Source organism: Zonotrichia leucophrys, chromosome 1A (genome assembly GCF_028769735.1).
Source record: "Zonotrichia leucophrys gambelii isolate GWCS_2022_RI chromosome 1A, RI_Zleu_2.0, whole genome shotgun sequence".
Lineage (NCBI taxonomy): Eukaryota > Metazoa > Chordata > Aves > Passeriformes > Passerellidae > Zonotrichia > Zonotrichia leucophrys.
Genome location: NC_088170.1, coordinates 58516594 through 58534538, shown reverse-complemented (window position 1 = coordinate 58534538; position 17945 = coordinate 58516594). Strand labels below are relative to the sequence as shown.

Below are 17945 nucleotides of genomic sequence, written 5' to 3'. Positions count from 1 at the left end.
GCTCAGGACAAAAAATAAACCCATAAATAGTATTTTTTTGTACTAAATGGGTGTAAAAAGCTTGTGAATGCACAAAGCAGAAGGTGCTTTGAGGGAACGTCCCAGGAACATCTGAACACAAAGAGTAGAATTCTGCTCCCAGCAGAAAACCCAGGGCAGGACCAAATGCCTTTGGAGCTCCCAAAGTATCAAACTGGGCTCCTGAACTGCACTCAGGATCAGCTCAGGGCCTGCTGCAGCACACTGACCCTCAGCACTACAGAAACTTTAAAATGTGCCCACTTATTTGATGGATGGGTAAAGCACAGCATCCACTCCGATTGCTGACCTAATGCTGCCATGCTGCTGTGAAGCAAATGCTGCTAGAAAATTGTTTGCATTTTTAACCAAACCTCATTAAAACTTTATGTATAATTAATTATACAGCTGAGCTGAATGCATTACTTTTTTTTCCTTCTTTATTTTCCTTGAAGTTTCCAGATTTTCCAAGTGTTGACAAAGTATGTGCTAATGACATCATTATGAAGTTCTGTTGTTTACTGTTTTCTTCAACAAGTAGTAATTTTATTGACTTTGGCAGAGAGAGTGGTGTTTTGCATGATTTCAATAGATTTTGTTACACAGAGGCATAATATAAACCAAGATGTTCCAGAATAAACAAGACTATTACTACCAGATGGAAATAGTTGTGAAGCATTATTGGACTTGAAAAAACAAAAACATTTTAGGAAAAACATTCTAGGAGTCAGCTTAATCATTTTGAAAACAATATCTAAGTCTAAAGTGCTGTTTTTGGAGGAAACAACGGAAGGATATAAATAGTAATTATTTCAGATCTTGCTACTTTATCATCTATGCACATATTTAGAATATGAGAGTCTTTAAAAGACTTGCCAACACACTTGAGCTAATGTTGTAATTTGAATCTGAAATGAGATTTTTCTCATTATAACACAAATCAAGGCAGCTAAAACTCAAAAGTCAGTCTGGCAGCAAACTTACTGAACTTAGGGACAGGAGATGTTGGCTGACCTTATTTGTAGAGCTGGTCAATTGGTTAATTGTGATTTTCAGATGAATTTGAAATTTATCCTGGTAACAACAGCTTATGCAATCAGGGGGTAATGACCCCTGGCAAATGACAGGTTTATAACTCAAATCCAGGTCATGGACATCAGGCCACAATATAAAAATTAATCTGTTTAACAGTACAAGTACTTCTTATTCTAAATGATGAGAAAGGAAGTCTGTGGAGTTGGGTGGAATAACTATACAGGAATGCAGATGGTCAAACAGGTAATATTTGTCTGCCAAATGAGACACAATAGATATTGTTACAGAGTCTGTTTGGAAATTGAAAGCAATGAAATGAAATTGAAAGCAATGAAATCAGTACTCCAGCACTGAGTAGATAATATATTTTAGATCATAAATTGCAAAAATACATAAAGGTTAAATAAAATGCAAACAGCTATGAGAAGTAAAGTGAAAACTGAAACAGAGGATGCAAGAAAACTAAAATGTCACTTTGTAGTTAATTCAGTTATTATCTGACTGGACTAAATTCTCTATAAAATCAAACACAAACTAAATAAGTCTCAAGCAGCCCATGTAAATGAAAAAGCCTTTCTTAATGTCATTAAATGCAAATGCTACTCAGTTCATAAATCCTTATTCTAAAAGTTCATGGTCCTTCAAATGCAAGGGTGAGCTGTCTTTTGGTGCAAGCCAAGAATTTGGCCAAGATCATGCTCAGGTAGAAAAAGCAAACTGCACTTTTGGCAATGCAATTTGGCAGCTGCATGTTTATCATCTTTTTTTCTAAAGACTGCTTCAGCACCCGACATTTAGCAGAAACAAATCAAGCAGGCACACAGTGATCCCGGCCTTTTCTTGCTGCTCTGAGTCAGGGAATAAATTGGGCCACTACTGGTACCTGCCTGTCACACTGCAGGGTTCAATAGGAGCATGACCTCTGGCAGGAAAACTGAGCAAAGGGATATTGCAATGTTGGCAAATTATCCTAGGAAAGCAATATCACAGGGAAAACAAAAGGAAAAAGAATCTCCTTTATGTGACCTGACAAGTCCAGATTTTCAAGTACGTGGGCTGTAAAAAGTTGAGCCTTATAGAAAGAATTTAAAAGTCATGTATAAGAGTTGCTTTAAGACTTTTCAATTTTCAAAAAAGTTTTCTTAACTTTCTAGACCTTATTAATGCTGCATGTACCAGTATGAATGCAGAGTAAAATGTAACAGAAAACACAGCAGAAAACCTTCATTTCCTAAGATGTTTCAGCTGCAGCAACTGAAATGTGGCCAGGGGCCTTCCTGAGCTCTGGGCCAGCTGCCATGGTGTTCTGTGACTTTCTGCTCATAAAGCCCCAGCCTCCAAACCATGATGGCTCTGTGTGCTGGTTGTAACCATCCCTGGACCACTGTCACTCCTGAAATGTGCCTGGGAATTATTTGGCAGCATGTCTGCATGGCCAGTTCCTGCCCTGGAGTCCCTCACCAGTTTGCTGACTGACAGCAGCCGAGGGCAGGTGCTCCCCTTGCCACTCTTGAATTTTCCTCATACCAAAGCAGCATTTTTGTGGGAGGGCTGGAGAACCCATAGAGGAAGGAGTTGCCTGGGATTTTCTTCTCATTCCCTCTTGCAGACTCTCATTGCTCTCCCACCTCTCCAGGCACTTGAGTGCTTGTGTCAGTGCTTGCAAGCCTGGTTTCTCCCTCCAGCCCTCACCTCCCTCCTTCACACCGCCTCCGTTTCTCACAGGGCTCTCTCGTGCTAATCAGTTCTGGCGGATCCTCCCGGGATGGGAGATGGAAGGCAGCAGGAGGCTGGCAAGAAGCCAGCCAGGCAGAGGAATTATAATAACACTGCCTTTTATGCTCCAAATCCATTTTATTGTAAGCATCCTGCTGTAGAAGAGATTCACGAGCCATTCATCATGCTCATCAACGAGCCCTTTGCTCAGAGAAAATCTTGAAGAACAGAAAGCTGAGCAGGAAGATCTGTGTTTCTCAATTATGTGGTTACTCTGGGGTCATACATACCTGCTGGTGCCACTGCAATGTGTCTTTAGGCCTGTCAGCAGTGCCCGGCTGTGCTGGGGGAGGCACCTGAGCGCTGCCGCCTCCCTGAGTGACCGGGAAACTCAAACAGGAACCCAGGAGGGGGTTCCAGGCTCTACCACAGCTCGTGTTTCAGTGTGGAGACGCTGTGTTTTGACAAGCTTCCCAGGGGTTTTCCAGGAGCTGGTTTCATCGGTCCTGTGGTAGTCTGTCACCCCAGGCAGCGTTTGGGAACATGAAGGTGCAACAACCTCTGAGGGGCAGGGGCAGCAAACTGAGAGGCTGTCCCAGCTGGGCTGGCTCTGCAAAGCCATAAATCCACTTGTATTTCCTCTCTTCATCCCTTCTGCTCTGAGCATGCACCAAATTCTTGGCTGTTCATAGTGCTTAAAACTTCTACCTTCTCCATGCTCTGCTGTTAACATCCAAAACAGACAGTGTGGGTTTTTTAGGATCTTCCTCAAACAGGTATATATATATGTATATGCTTTGCATGAAATGTATGTGCACATAATCTACATTAAGATATGAACTTCAAGCACCTGTTTAAAATGAATATTGTTCATAGAAGGCAGAATTTAGGCCCTAAAAGTTTTGACAAAACCTTCTATAAGATAGATTTGATTTTTTTTTCATTAAGTTGCTACAAATTCATTAAGTTGCTATAAAAATAAAAAATGGAATAGCAAATGGACTGCCTCACCAAATCATGTGTGTCACATCTCATTTAAGGCTGGGACAAAAACTTCCATACTTTTAGATACCTTTCCCCCAGTTTTGAGCACTGCCAGATGGTGTGGGCATACACAGGCAATATAAATTTTAAATTTCCCATACCACACTTCTTCTTGCACTCATGGTACATAACTGACGAGGTGTTGAGATGACCCCGAGGTGTTAGAAAGTCTCTTTTTCCCAGCCCTGAGACCAAAGAAGAAGACAGGATTCTTTGGCTCTGGTTCTCAAGGTTGTTTATTTGCTCTTATCTAATACATTGTCTTTCTGACCCACTGAGGTCTGTCTGGCAAGTTGGTTTGTGGCACACTGACCCCCCCTCAGGGTGGTGTTATCTTTTTATACTAAAAACTATGTGTACATTATTTACTATTACTTTCCAATACCTATCCCCTATGTTAGACAGTCTGTCTCTACTCCAAACCAATCCATAAGTGCCACCATCACAGCAGAAGATGGAGGACAAGAAGAAGCAGGAGGAAGGACAGGAAATGCCCAAATTCCTCCTCTTGGACCCCCATTCTAAAACCCCAAAATTCTACATTTTCACCCAGTGATAAATTCACTATTATTCAATTCAAACTCTTGTGGCTTGTAACTCTTCACACAAAGTTGGTAATTGTTTCCATGGGTTAAAATCCAAGACACAGGTGTTTTTGACTCCGTGCCAAGGTGTCTGAGCCCCTTGCCAGGGTCTCAAGTCCTCCAGGGCAGCCAGAGGAATTTCCTGGGTTCTGACACACAATTACTCTGTAACCTCCTTTTTAGCCTCCTTTTGCAAACGCCCATTGCCACATGAGAGGGTTGAATGGCTTGGCACAAGATTCAAGGGGTGCTGGGAATGTCCATGCTGAACTGTGATTGAATGTCAGCAAGCTGTGGGAACCCAGGAATTCCTCTGGCTGCCCTGGAAGACGCGAGCCCCTGCCCAGGGGGCTCAGAAACCTTGGCACAGAGCCCCAAGACCCCTGTGCCTTTGATTTAGCCCTTGGAAAAAACAATTACCAACCTTTATATGAAGGATTACAAACCACAAAAGTTTAAGTAGAATGATAGTGAATTTATCACAGGGCGAAAAATAGACTTTTGGGGTTTTTAGAATGGGGCTTCAGGGGGCAAGATGGAGCAATTGGGGTGTGTCCAGCCCTTCTCCTTCTTCTTCTTGGCCTCCATCTTCTGCTGTGATGGTGGCACTTTCAGATTGGTTTAGAGTAGAAGCTCACTGTCTAACATAGGTGATAGGTGTTGGAAAGTCACTGTAAATGTTGTACAGATAGTTTTTAGTATAGAAAGATAACACTGCCCCGGGGGCAGGCAGAGTGCCTTGGACTGTCTTGCTGAGCGGACCTCAGCAGGACAGGAGAAAGAATTTTATAGGTAAGATACAATAAACAAACTTGAGACTGAGAAATGAAGAGCTCTGACTCCTTCTTTTAGCACCGGGCTGGAAAAAGAGACTTTCTAATGTATCTTGGGGTCACTCTGACCAGTAGGTTGGTTCATGGCACCCTGACTGCCTTCAGGGTAGTGTTATCTTTTTATACTAAAAACTACGTGCACATTATTTACAATAATTTTCCAATACCTATCCCCTATGTTAGACAGTCTGTCTCTACTCTAAACCAATCCATAAGTGCCACCATCACAGCAGAAGATGGAGGACAAGAAGAAGCAGGAGGAAGGACAGGACACACCCAAATCCCTCCATCTCGCCTCTTGAACCACTATTCTAAAACCCCAAAATTCTACATTTTCACCCGGTGATGAATTCACCGAGTGCAAGCCATTTGCTGAGGCTGTTTATTCCCTGCGGAGCGCTTTAATTGCAGTTAAGCTGTTTGAATACAGGCGCAGGCTCCCTCCCGAGGGCAGGCCGCGCTCCCGCAGCCGCGCCCGGGCCCTCAGCGCCGCTCGGTCCCTGCCCCGCGTCCCCCTCACCCACAGCACCCGGGTGCCCCGCTCCGAAGAGCCCGGCACCCCTGGCAGCCAGCCCGCCTGTGATTTTCCAGCCGCACGTGTTCAGCGACGGCCGCCGTCGGCTTTGGCAGATGCAAGCAAAACATTTTGTAAACCTGGAAAATTCCCAGTGCTCACACTCTGTCTGACTGGTATCCACCGGCAGCTCCAGGCTGAGCAGCCAAGGAGCATAAGCCACAGGATGGAGCCCTAGAAAGGAAGGAAGAAGTGCAAGGAGGGAAGAATAAAAAAAACAAGAAGAAATTTTTCCCTTCTTCACAAAACTATTCAAGATTTAACAGTACTCTTCAAAATGATGGTGTTTTTAAGCTATGCATTTAAAATTCAGGCGCTTAATATAGCTGAGATCCCTTTGATTTGTTTTTTGATCCATGACCTTTTGGAGGTCACATTTGCCAGCTTTTCTCCACAGTCTCAATGACTAAACCCCTGCTTTTCATTGTTGTGAAAGCTGAGATCCTCACATAATCATATGACTCCTGAAGCTGGAGATAGCAGTACACCGAGTTCCAGGGGACCAGCCATCAGAATGCTGGCAACGCTGCAAAATTTCCCTGGAGGACTCATCCTGCTGTGCTTAATGTCCCAAAAATAATGTACAAAGTCTCAGATGAGATGAAGGAGCAATCTAAAGGGCACATTCAGCCCTTTGCTATTAACCAGCAAAGTCCATAGATCATGCTTCTCTCAAGCAGGACCTGTCCATCTAGGTAATGCTGACATTCATGTTGACCTCAGGGCTGGATTGAATTTCCCTCAAGGTGCACTCAGAAGAGCCAACAGCTCTCTTGGGGACTGCAGAAGTGAATGGAAACAAAATCTCAGATCTAGAAAAGGTTTTGGGGTTTGTGTTTTCCTTTTATCTCTTTTTTTCCCCCTTTTCTTTCTTACAGATCACTTACTCACCCAAGACCTCTCAGGTGTTGACCAAAACCTATATCTAATTTAGGAAGCATCTTTTGGATTAAGGAAATGGTATGATATATACAGAGAATAAAAAGGTATGAAATATTTTTATTTAGAGACAAGACTCCACTTTTACATGTTTTCTGTTCAAATGCTCTAGTTTTTCCACTGTGGAAGCACGTTTTATTCTGAAATGTTCCTTATTTAATATGGAGAATAAATTCTTACCTGATCAGACACAAAACATATCATTTTGGATCTGACAGAACCTTTCAGCTGTGTGTGATAAAAATGAGGTTTATTTCAACTGCCATATTAAGAAAATCAATCCTTGGCACATGTCTCAAACACTCTGACAACGCTAAAAATTGCCCAGAAGCCTGTGGGGAGCCAGGGTGGGAGCAGAACCCCCGGACACATGGAGCCATTAAATGGATTTGCTTTGGGCAGAGGAGGTGACAGTGAACCCAGCTCTGCCTCCTGCCCCAGGGACACCTCGCTGAGAGCTGGGATTGTGCAAGAGCTTGGGGGGAGCAGGGGCTGCCCATGGATTGTGCAAGCAGCTGGCAGAGCGTTTTTCTGTATTTCTGTATTTTTCTGTATTTTTCTGTATTTTTCTGTATTTTTCTGTATTTTTCTGTATTTTTCTGTATTTTTCTGTGTTAGTGTGAAACACCCAAATGCACTTGCCCATAGCCCTCTCACGGACATCAGAGGCACTGCACCCAAGAGGGATGATTTTAGGATGCTGGTTAACCCTTTTGTCTTATTATAAGAATTATTACTGCTGAAAGAAAAACAAAAAAATAAGAGCAGACAATATCTGGGTTTTTTTCCTCCGTTATTTGCACAGCCAGACAGAAGGTTTCATTCTCTCCTGGGTTCTGGAGCAAGTTTGGGCTGGAAGATGTGCCAAGGTGTCATGGTTTAACCTCTGGCAGCAATTCAGCCCCACGTGGCCATTTGCTCACCTCCCACTCTTTCATTAGGATGAAGAAGAGAATCTGAAAAAAAGTAGAGCCTGTGAGTTAAAAACACTTTAATAATTGAAATAAAGTAAATTATAATAAATATATTAGCAGAACCAAATGTAGCAGAAAAGAGAGATAGAGGGAAAGGAATAAAATCCAAGGGAAAATCCATGTGATGCCCAGTGCAATTCTCACCTCCTGCTGACCAATGTCTCTCCCATCCCTGAGCAGTGATTGGCTCCTCCCAGCCAAGTCCCCCCGTTTATAGACTGCCCATGGCATCCCATGGCATGGAATATCCCTGTGTCATTTGGGTCAGCTGTCCTGGCCATGCTCCTCCTGGTTTCTGGTGCACCTGCTCATGGCACAGCACGAGACACTGAGAGTCCTTGAGTTAGGGGTCAGCACTACTGAGCAACAACTGAAAAATCAGTGTGATACCAACATTATTCCCAGACTAAATCCCAAACACAGCACTGTACCAGCTACTAAGTAAAAAAATGAACTCTATCCTAGCCAAAAGCAGGACCAGGTTGACAGCTCTGGGAGAAGGGGGTATATGCTGGGAGAATAGTCTTTGGCTATTCCAAAAGTAAAAAAAAAAAAAAAAACTCTGTCTTGGCTACACACTTGTGGAGAAGGCTTTGGCACAGGTACTGAGGGAGCTCCTTGTGCCAGGCTTTACCCCTGTGATGTTTTCCCAGTGCCTTTCCAGTGGCAGGGGATGGGGAAGAGTCCCAGCTCAGGGTGGGGTGACATGCCTGGCTTTGGTTCAGCACAAAAATAAAATGCTGAGTGATGGAACACGCTCAGACAGGAAATCACTTATTTCCCTGTGCAACTGCTATGGCAGCAATGTTGATATTGGATATTCCCTAGCAGAAAGAAAAAATAGGGCCTGATTTCAGTACAGATGAGTCAATGCCTCACTCTGCCAGTTGGTTTTCTACAGCCCCTGTGCACAGAGTATCAACCACACAAGCTGCCAGAGGTGGATGGTTGTACATTTATCTTCCTTTATCTACAAGATGCATAGCCCTGAGTAAGGAAAAAAACAGACATTTAATTTTGTTTGGTTGTACCCAGTAAGAAACAATGAAAGATTTTCCAATTGCACTTGAGGTACTTTCATTTCTATTGCCCTTGAGACAAAGATTTATATCCTGTCACTTGAGAAAATCTGCTTGCACTTTTAAATCCTGTGATGTCTTTGGGGAAGAGGCTAATAGTCTTTAGTGACAAAAAATCTCCTTTGGTCATTTCATGTGGGAAAGCTTTGAATTTCCTGACACCTGTGTTGTAATTTTCACTGCAGTCATGATTCCTCTGAAGAAGATGCTATGAGCTCTGCTCAGCCCACTGGCCAAAAGAGCAAATCTTATCTTGGCAGATATGGATTTGTTTCTTTTTTTTCCCCCTCACAATTTTCTCTTCCTGTGTTGCCAAGAACAGAAAAGACAGAAAGAGCAATTGTTTCATCTATCTTTTCCCCAGTGCTGCAGGTGGTTCTCAGCTTTGGAACAAAGTGGGAACATGGAGTATTTGAGAAGTCATGTGGCAGCAATTGACTGTAGGGCAAAATCAGTGCTCCCCATCAAACCAGCTCAGCCTCATGTGCATACCCAGATGTTCTGTTTCCAAATGTTACATTTTGCTCTAGCTCCATTTATAGCTGTCAGTGTCAACCTGAGCTCTGTGTTCTACCAGCAAATATTTCAACTTGATTTACACATTAACAGGCTTGGGTTAATTAACTTCCTTTAAAATGTGTGGAAAAGGAGACTTGCACCGAGAAGTTAGGGAATCCCTGTGAAATGGCATATGAGAGTCTGAGAATGAGGTACAGATGGCACTAATGTCACTCTGTGTCTGATTTGTAGTGATTTATATGAGAGCAGCGTCAGGGACAGCCACCCTATGGGTTCTCAGTCCCAGGAGAACAAAGCCTGGGGGCTGAGTTGGTGCCAGCCGTGGTTGCCACGTGCCTTGGACTCACTCCCTGGGTTTGTTTGGCAGCTGCTTTCCAGATCCCTGCCTTGCTCACAGAAGCAAAGGATGGCAGAGCTGCAGCACCCCAGCTCCTCCAGGGTTTCTTATTTTTGTTTTAAAGAAAAAAATTTCATATTTGTTCCTCTTTGTCTACATGGTATCTCCTTCTTTTCTTGAACCCCTCCCAGCCATACCTGCACGCACACATTAAGCCCATACATGCCACAGTGGCCTCACCAGGCTGATGGTCAGTGGCCAAGCTGTGCTGGCTTGTTTTCCAGGGGTTCTTGTCCTGGTAGCTCCCTGCCAGCACTGGGAGCCTCATGGAATCCCTCCCTAGGACTGTGCCCAACACAGGTGTGCATCCCACCACTAAGGCAAGCCATGGAAAAATTGTTTGTGTGATGCTGTTCGCAGGGGTCTTAGGATGAGGGAAGAGATGAGGATCTGACTCCAGGTTTCAGAAGGCTTGATTTATTATTTTATGACATAGATTATATTAAAACTATACTAAAAGAATAGAAGAAAGGATTTCATCAGAAGGCTAGCTAAGAATAGAAAAAGAATGAATGAATAACAAAGGCTTGTGTCTTGGACAGAGGGTCCGAGCCAGCTGACTGTGATTGGCCATTAATTAGAAACAACCACATGAGACCAATCACAGATGCACCTGTTGCATTCCACAGCAGCAGATAATCAATGTTTACATTTTGTTCCAGAGGCCTCTCAGCTTCTCAGGAGAAAAAAATCCTAAGGAAAGGATTTTTCAGAAAATATCATGGCTACAGTTGGTATCCCCATAGAGCTGGGGAGGTCACAGCAGCCAGGGGCTGCCTGGGTTGCAGGATGGGTGTCTCCTGGAGCAGAGGCACAGCCACACATTCCTCACCCACCACCAGCTCATTCTTCTTAGCCTGAGCACACAAAGTTCCTCAGCAAGACTGAACCATGCATCGACCTTCCCCTGCCTGAAATCACTCCTTTGCAGGTTTAAAGTCATCTGCTCTCATTAAAAAGAGTTACAATCAGTGAGAGATCAGCAGTCACTCTGCAGCAGGGTGACAAGTGACATGGTGTGTGACGTGTGTGACGCACGGACTGTCCCGTGCACTGTGCAGTCCCTGGTGCTGCCACATTCCCTTCAGGGAGCCCCATGGTGAGGATGAGGGGGGCAGTGTCCCTGCCAGCTGGGGGGCAGCTGCTCAGCGTGGGAGCACAGAGGGAGACAGACATTATCCCCAACCCTCCCAACAAGTGCCCCAGCACAGCAGTGAGGAGGCAGCTAAGAAATTTCCTTGGACCATAGTGGGATGTGGGGAAAGTGCTCACAGAATCAGATGGCTCTTCCTAACAGAGGCTGGTGCTGAAGATGCTGAGATAGATTGATACTGGCTTCTCCCAAAGCTCACAATCCCATCACACAGTGGCAAGCTTGACCAGCAGCCTTGCTCCAACACACTGCTGTGAAGGCATTCTGGTGTCACCCTTAAGTCAAAACACACAAATGTGCTCTTGTGCCCATGGGATTGCTCCAGCAGGTCCCAGCCTCCCAGAAACAGCACCAGCCTGAGAGTGAACCCACCACTGGGCATGAAGGCTTTGCACCTTTGAAGAGGTGCAGGATGGATATACCTGTCCATCTGTTCACAGGGGTGGGGACATACTCCTATTTTCTTGTCCTTTGTGGAGGGCAAATGCAATCTTTCACTCCAGGAGATGCCAGCTCTGTCTTTTGGCAAAATGCAGTTCTAGATCCTAACTAGAGTGTTCCTATGTGGGTTTCTACCTAATTTCTTTTATGATAGTAGAGGTTATGAATAATTTCCCTGTACAAGACCTTGTAGTCCTGTTGAGAGAAAAGAGGCAAGGGGCGAAGCTGGGTGTGATACATCCTGCCACTGAGCACCCTCAGCAAGCCCAGCACTGGTTTCTTCTGTCTGAAATCTAAAGCAGCTCAGCCCAAAGCTGTTACCCCGGGGCTGGATTAAAATCAGCATTTTTAATGCTAGTTAGATTGTCAAAATAAATCTACTAAATAAATGGTTAAAGTAAAAATGGTCCTTGAAAGAAACCTGTTCCTTCTAACAACAGAGGAGTTCAGAAATATAGACAGGAATAGGAGGAGGACACTGGGCTGTGGTGTGAGATCAGTGCACAGATAAAATAATTAACAGGTAAAATGTCTGCTAGAAGGGAACTAGGAGTTGCATGATCCAATGATTGATTACTTAAATATCTATTAAAGGCATCCCTGACTGATGATCTTTGAGCTTGTACTTGATTTACTCCAAAAGCTCCAGGCACTTTTATTTTTTATGGCAATGAATGTTTTATGACGCTTGAATCACCTGTTTCATTGAGCAAGGTTCCAGTTTTCCCTAGAGAACAGGCATGAAACTTCAACCACAGCCTGGTCTACACCTGCCTGAAGCTTTCCAGGGCAGCTTTACCTGGGGGGGAGTGAACTTTCCACTCCCCAGAAAGGCACAACTCAAAGCTGTTGTGATGATCACAATGTGTTTTGGAATAGGTAAATTTAAACATTTTGGATTTAAATAATGCAAAAATATTTAAATTTAAATTGTATTTATTTTTTTCTACTTTTTAAGTTCTACTTTTTAAAATTCTACCTGTAGATTAATTTCATATTTGAAGAATTATGCTGACAAATTCAGCCTTTGAGCAGTTCAAAAATTTTGAAGTAGCAATCAAACAGGCAGATTCACTTAAACCAAGCCTTTCTGCAGTTCTGGTTTAGCAAACTGGCATTTTTTAAGGAAAAATATGTTTCACAGAAGAAATTCCAGTCCTCTTCAGCCAAATTCTTGTATAAAGGCTTTTATAACACTCAAAGGTCAGTTTGTTTTCTTGGAGGAAGCAAGTTCATATTTTCTTTCACTCTCCTCTTCTAACACAAAAGGAAACAAAAATAGATAAACAGCCTCCTTTTGGTACTGAAAGTGCCAATTTGTACTCTTATAATCTCTATAAAAATGTAGTAAAGGAGCTTAAAACTCCTGTGGCTGAGCTGGTGACCGTGGAGCTGTGGAAACACCAAACTGCCAAGGCTGAGCTGTTTCTCACTGAAAGCCAGAGGTGGCCGTGAGGCTGCTTGGGAGCTCCTCCCCTGCCCTGTGGCTCCATGTGGGGGTTTTGGGTCATTGTTCAGACATCACTCATGGAAGTCCTGCCAAAGGTCTCAACATGCAAAAATGAGCTGGAACTTGAGGGTGTGCTGAAATGAAATTCAGCTTTTGTGGCCCCAGGTTTGCCCTTGGGTTTCCAGAGCCAGAGTTTCATGCTGGCTGGAAACCCTGCTGCTCTGCCAAGGTCTGAAGGTCATCAGGAGTGGGGTGTGAGCCAAGTCCACATGTTCTGCTGTGGGGCAGTCCCTGTGAGGACAGACAGACACTGTGAGTGAGTGTCCCCACACTGGGCAGAGGGGATGGTGGTGCTGGTGGTGCTGCTGCAGGGACTGGTGGAGGGTGGCTGATGTGGTTCATGTTTGCTGGGGAAGGAGAACAAGCTGCTTTTTATAAGGCTTGTTGCAGTGGGAGATTATTTATGCCATGAGAGAGGTGGGTGATGTCCATACCTTGCCCATGGGGGAGAAAAGGGAGAACTCAGGCTGCTACCAGGAAATCACATCTACAATGAGAAACAATTGCTGGGTGGAGCAAGGGGCTAAGGCTGAGAGCAAGGTGCCAGGAGGAGGGCCTGGAGCTGTGGCTGGCAGCCCCTCATTCCAACCCCTGCCCTGCCAGGGCTGTGCCATGTGCAGGCAGCCCCAGTACATCACCTCCTCTGAGCCTGGCTCTGGGGCAAAAGGATGACTCTGTTTAATACATGTTAAAATTCTGCCATCAGTGCAGAAATCAACAGTTTTAGCACAGTGTGGGTGGTGTTGAGGGAATCCTGCAGGCTTGATGTACAATTAAATCTCTGGTTTATCTCTCAGTCAATTAATTATTGCATCCTTACTCAATGAATGAACAGCAGCACTCAGGGTCACAGCCTGTGCTCTGAGATAAGAGATGCAGTAAAGGCTCACTGCAGAGCCCCAGGGCAGCAGGAGATGCTCAAGCTGCCCCTTTGGAGCCCAGGCTGCTCATGGTGCCCAGCTGGCAGACACATGTGCCTGTAGCCAGCGCTGTGTGGACACTGGGAATGGTGCAGGACCTGCAGGACATGGAAATGTGCTGTGAGACCCCTTGCGCTGAATCCACTGAGTCACCAAAGGGCACATGCAGGAGTTGTATTTGTGCCTTTAAGCAAGAGGCTGTTTGCTTGTGAATGGGGCTGGGAGAGCCCAGCCAGGCCCACAGGCAGACTGCCTGCTTCCATGGAAGCTATTGGAGACTGTCTGGACTTTTCCTGGCTGTGTGCTCATTCTCCTGCATCCTGGTAGAACACTAGAGGGCATTTCTCAGACTGCAGCAGATGCCCTGCACTGATGATGTTCCAGGAGGTAAGCTGTTCAGAAAATGAGTATTAATTACTGGGTACACAGGGTCTGCTCAGGCCCTCACTGGAAGCTGAGGGTATGTGCTCCTCCCACTCACTCTGTTCCTAGCAGAAAAATCCCAAGTCACAAACAACTGAAAATAGCAAAATGATCTCATAGATCAGTTGCTAAAAATACAGAGAGTCTACTTACAAACACTGTGGCTGTGTGGTGTTTTATTCATGCAGCAGAGAAAGACATCAGGGAATCCCGGATTCTTCCACGTTTGAAATTATTTTTCCTTCCGGGTGTTGCTGCTGCCCATTTCTGACCAGCACCAAGCTGACACTGAGAGGATCCTATCTGGAAGGAAGTGCCAATGAATGAGGCAGGAGTACAGAGTGCCTTCCATGGGCCATGGGCTGTGCCACACCTGCCCATCAGCCAGGGCTGTGCTCTCCTTTTGGAGCCTGAGCCAACCTTTGGATTGTGCTGATCTGGGAGTGGAGTCACCCCAGGGGCTGCTGGGACAGAGGCCCCTCCTGAGAGCAGCATCTGGGTGGCAGCTGCTGATGGAAAGGATGTGCTGCAGCTTCCTTCCCTTCCCTTCCCTTCCCTTCCCTTCCCTTCCCTTCCCTTCCCTTCCCTTCCCTTCCCTTCCCTTCCCTTCCCTTCCCTTCCCTTCCCTTCCCTTCCCTTCCCTTCCCTTCCCTTCCCTTCCCTTCCCTTCCCTTCCCTTCCCTTCCTTCCTTCCCTTCCCTTCCCTTCCCTTCCCTTCCCTTCCCTTCCCTTCCCTTCCCTTCCCTTCCCTTCCCTTCCCTTCCCTTCCCTCCCTCCTTCCCTCCCTTCAACAGGTGTGATAGTAAAGGCAAAGTATTTCAGTAACTTATAGCCAAGACTTTAGGAGCTGATAGGTCACCAGTGAAAGCTATGCAGGAAAGCTGAACAGGGTACACAAAGCTGTGCTCATGCCTCTCTGGCTTTTCTTATTGCAGACAGAAGGATCTGGCATTCCCAGAGCTGGCTCCCTGGGAATGCCTAGACTCCTTTGCTCTGCACAACCTTGCTTTGCTTTGTGTCTGTCCTGCACAGGTGGACACCATCCCAGACAGAGCTCTCTGTTACCCCATGGATCCCATAGGCCCCAGGAGGCTGCTCATGGAGGCTGCAGTGGGTATCTGGGTATTTCTGCAGAAAATGAACACTCCTGACTCTGAGCAAGCAAGCAGGGCTGGAGGAACCAGGCAGACACCCAGGGCAGGCCCTGGGAGGTGTATTGTGGTGCATTGCTCTCATGCACTGCAGGCAATCCCTAAACTCAGCACACACTTGCGCTTGAGCTGCTCTAAAGCTGCACAGGCTCCTCTCCCAGAGAGGTTTGTTGAGCCACCATGGGCTGTCAGGTCCTGCCTGGAGCAGCTCAGTGTCCTGGGATGGCTGACAAAACAGGCCTGGAGCTGGTCACCCTGCTCCTCCTGTGGCTTTACCCAGCTAATGCACAGATCCCACTTCTCTGGGGCTGTGTTTTCTGCAGCCAAATATTGCCAACACATTCTCTACCTAATGACATTACTTTTTATCATTAGGTATTGCAGTAGAAACTAGGATTTGGCCAGCAGCAGATCCTGTTTAAAGCTAAAAGGAGGAGATCCCAAGTGGAGAAAGAAGATTATAACATTGCAATTCAGAGCATTTTGCTAGCTGGTAGTAAAAAGGGAATGAAATTGGACTGGTGTTTTTTCTTTTGTTATTTTATTTTTCCAGGTCTGTTGAATAAAGAAAACCGTCATAATGCAATGTTAATTCCTCCAGGGCATTAGTACAACACTGCATTTGGTTTTGAAAACTCAAATAATATGTAACTACCAGGTAATTAACTATGTGGATTAAAAACTGGTTCTTTCATTGATCTCAAAATATTGATCATTGCAGGTCACCAATGAGCAAGACCACATGTAGCAGTGATGCCACAGGACTGGGATCTCTTTGCCACAATTCTTTTGCTCAGTGGTGACCTAGACAATGACATAAACCTTCCATTGATAAAGTCAGGGCTAATAAAGAGGGGCAAAGACAGGTTATTGTTATGCAAACCTGACTTGCCTGATCACAGTCCCATGAGATCCACTGGCAGGTAGCCAAATACCAACTTACACAACTCCAGAGACAGACATGCAGTGTCTTGGCAAGGAGCAATTCAGAGCCAGGGTTGGGAGTAACCACAGATTACAATTTCAGCTTAAGCTGCCAGTCAGCTGGTGGCTGAAAAGGCTGCTTACACAACCCTTTGATGTATGAAATGAAGTTATCAGAAAGAAGCAGAGCAAGCATGATCCAGGTACACAGTGTTTATGAAAGATCATAGTCCATGAACAACCACTAACAGAATGTCCTTAGTATTTATGGGTGTTTCCTTCTATAGTTAGAATATATACACACCTGTAAACATCTGTCTATTCATATATAGCTAGATTTGCACCCTAGTGTGTAGAAACTGTACATATGTGTATGTGATCCCTATACAATGAGTATCATATAAAATATCAACTGCCAGGGCTCACTTGATGCTCAACAAACAGGACAGAGGCACCCACATTGGAACTACTGCTTCCAATAAATCCTTGTTTCAAGTATAGAGGTGACCAGGTTTATACATCTATCTTTTTGGGACATGAAGATGATGCCTGTGGTTTTCAAACAAATGGCTCTTCACTCAAAAATGTTCTGGAATCTGGTTTAATCCTGAGTCCCTTGCTGAACAGAATTCTTTTTAGAGTCCAAGGATGAGCACTGTGCAAACTAGGCTATCTCTGCCTCTAGCCCACAGTGCTTGGAGGGGCTGTCTCTGTTTTTATGTCCAGCTTTCCTGCTCATGCAAGTCCCTGAGAGGCCTCATCAGGTGAAGCCTCCCATAAGTTGGTCTGTCCCTTGATAATTGTCCCTTTTTTAATTCAAACCTGAAGAACAGATTTGTCCCAATGGCTGAGTGCTTTTCTTATCCCAAGGTCCCCCACTGCAGAATCCTGTGCCATTCACCATCAAGCACTGCACTGCAAAAGGACAAAGACAGCATGAGAACAAGAATCCATTTCACAAAATTCCCTGAGCTGCCTGGAGTTGGATTTTCCAATTTTTCAAAAGACTTTTGATCTTGTGGACAAAGGCACAGTAAGACTAAGGAGAAATTACAGTAGAAAGAATGAATTTAAGCTCCTGGGGGAGATTCTGATTGATAAATGCAAGAGAAAGTTACCTTCTTTGAAGTCCTTTGAAGGAGTCAATAGGTGTGTGGATATAACCTTCTTTAATTTAAAAAAGGCATCCAACAAGATTTATTATAAAGTTTTCAAGGAAGCTAAGAAGTTTTGAGACACGAGGAGAGGTCCTTACATGTTCACAACATTGATCAAAGAAAATAATAGGAAGTTACTCAGCTTTCTCAGAGAGTGAAGCTCCACTTGGTGATCTGTGCTGGAGCTCCTGCTGCTTCTCATGTTAAACAATGTAGAGAAGGGTGGGTAAGGAGGTGACAGCTTGCTGGAGGTGCTGAGTCATGCACAGCAATAAAGGTGGGAGCTGATTGAGAAGAATTGCAAAAGGACTTTATGAAACACTGTGAATGCAAATTATAATAGGACATGAAGTTTGGCATAAACCAATGTGCACAGGAGAAAATAATCCTAACCTTGCAAAAAGTGACATGCTATGATTCATCTACTACCTCTTAAATAGAAAGTCCTGGTGTTATAAAAATAGCTTAATAAAAATGTCAGTACAGAGTGCAGAAGCACTAATACCAAAGCAAACCAAACCAAACCCTGGCAAGTCAAATGCCAGGCAAGAAAA

At 44.8% G+C, this 17945-nt stretch overlaps 1 long non-coding RNA gene across 1 annotated transcript; it reads right to left on the bottom strand.

Annotated features, from left to right (window-relative positions):
- Nucleotides 1–7559: 7559 nt before the first annotated feature.
- LOC135458374 (uncharacterized) lies at nt 7560–17125 on the bottom strand. The gene is made up of 3 exons (XR_010442893.1): nt 17057–17125; nt 14313–14462; nt 7560–7699 (listed from the first exon to the last, which is right to left on the bottom strand). It is a non-coding gene; the product is annotated as an uncharacterized LOC135458374 (long non-coding RNA).
- Between the last annotated feature and the right edge of the window lie 820 nt (nt 17126–17945).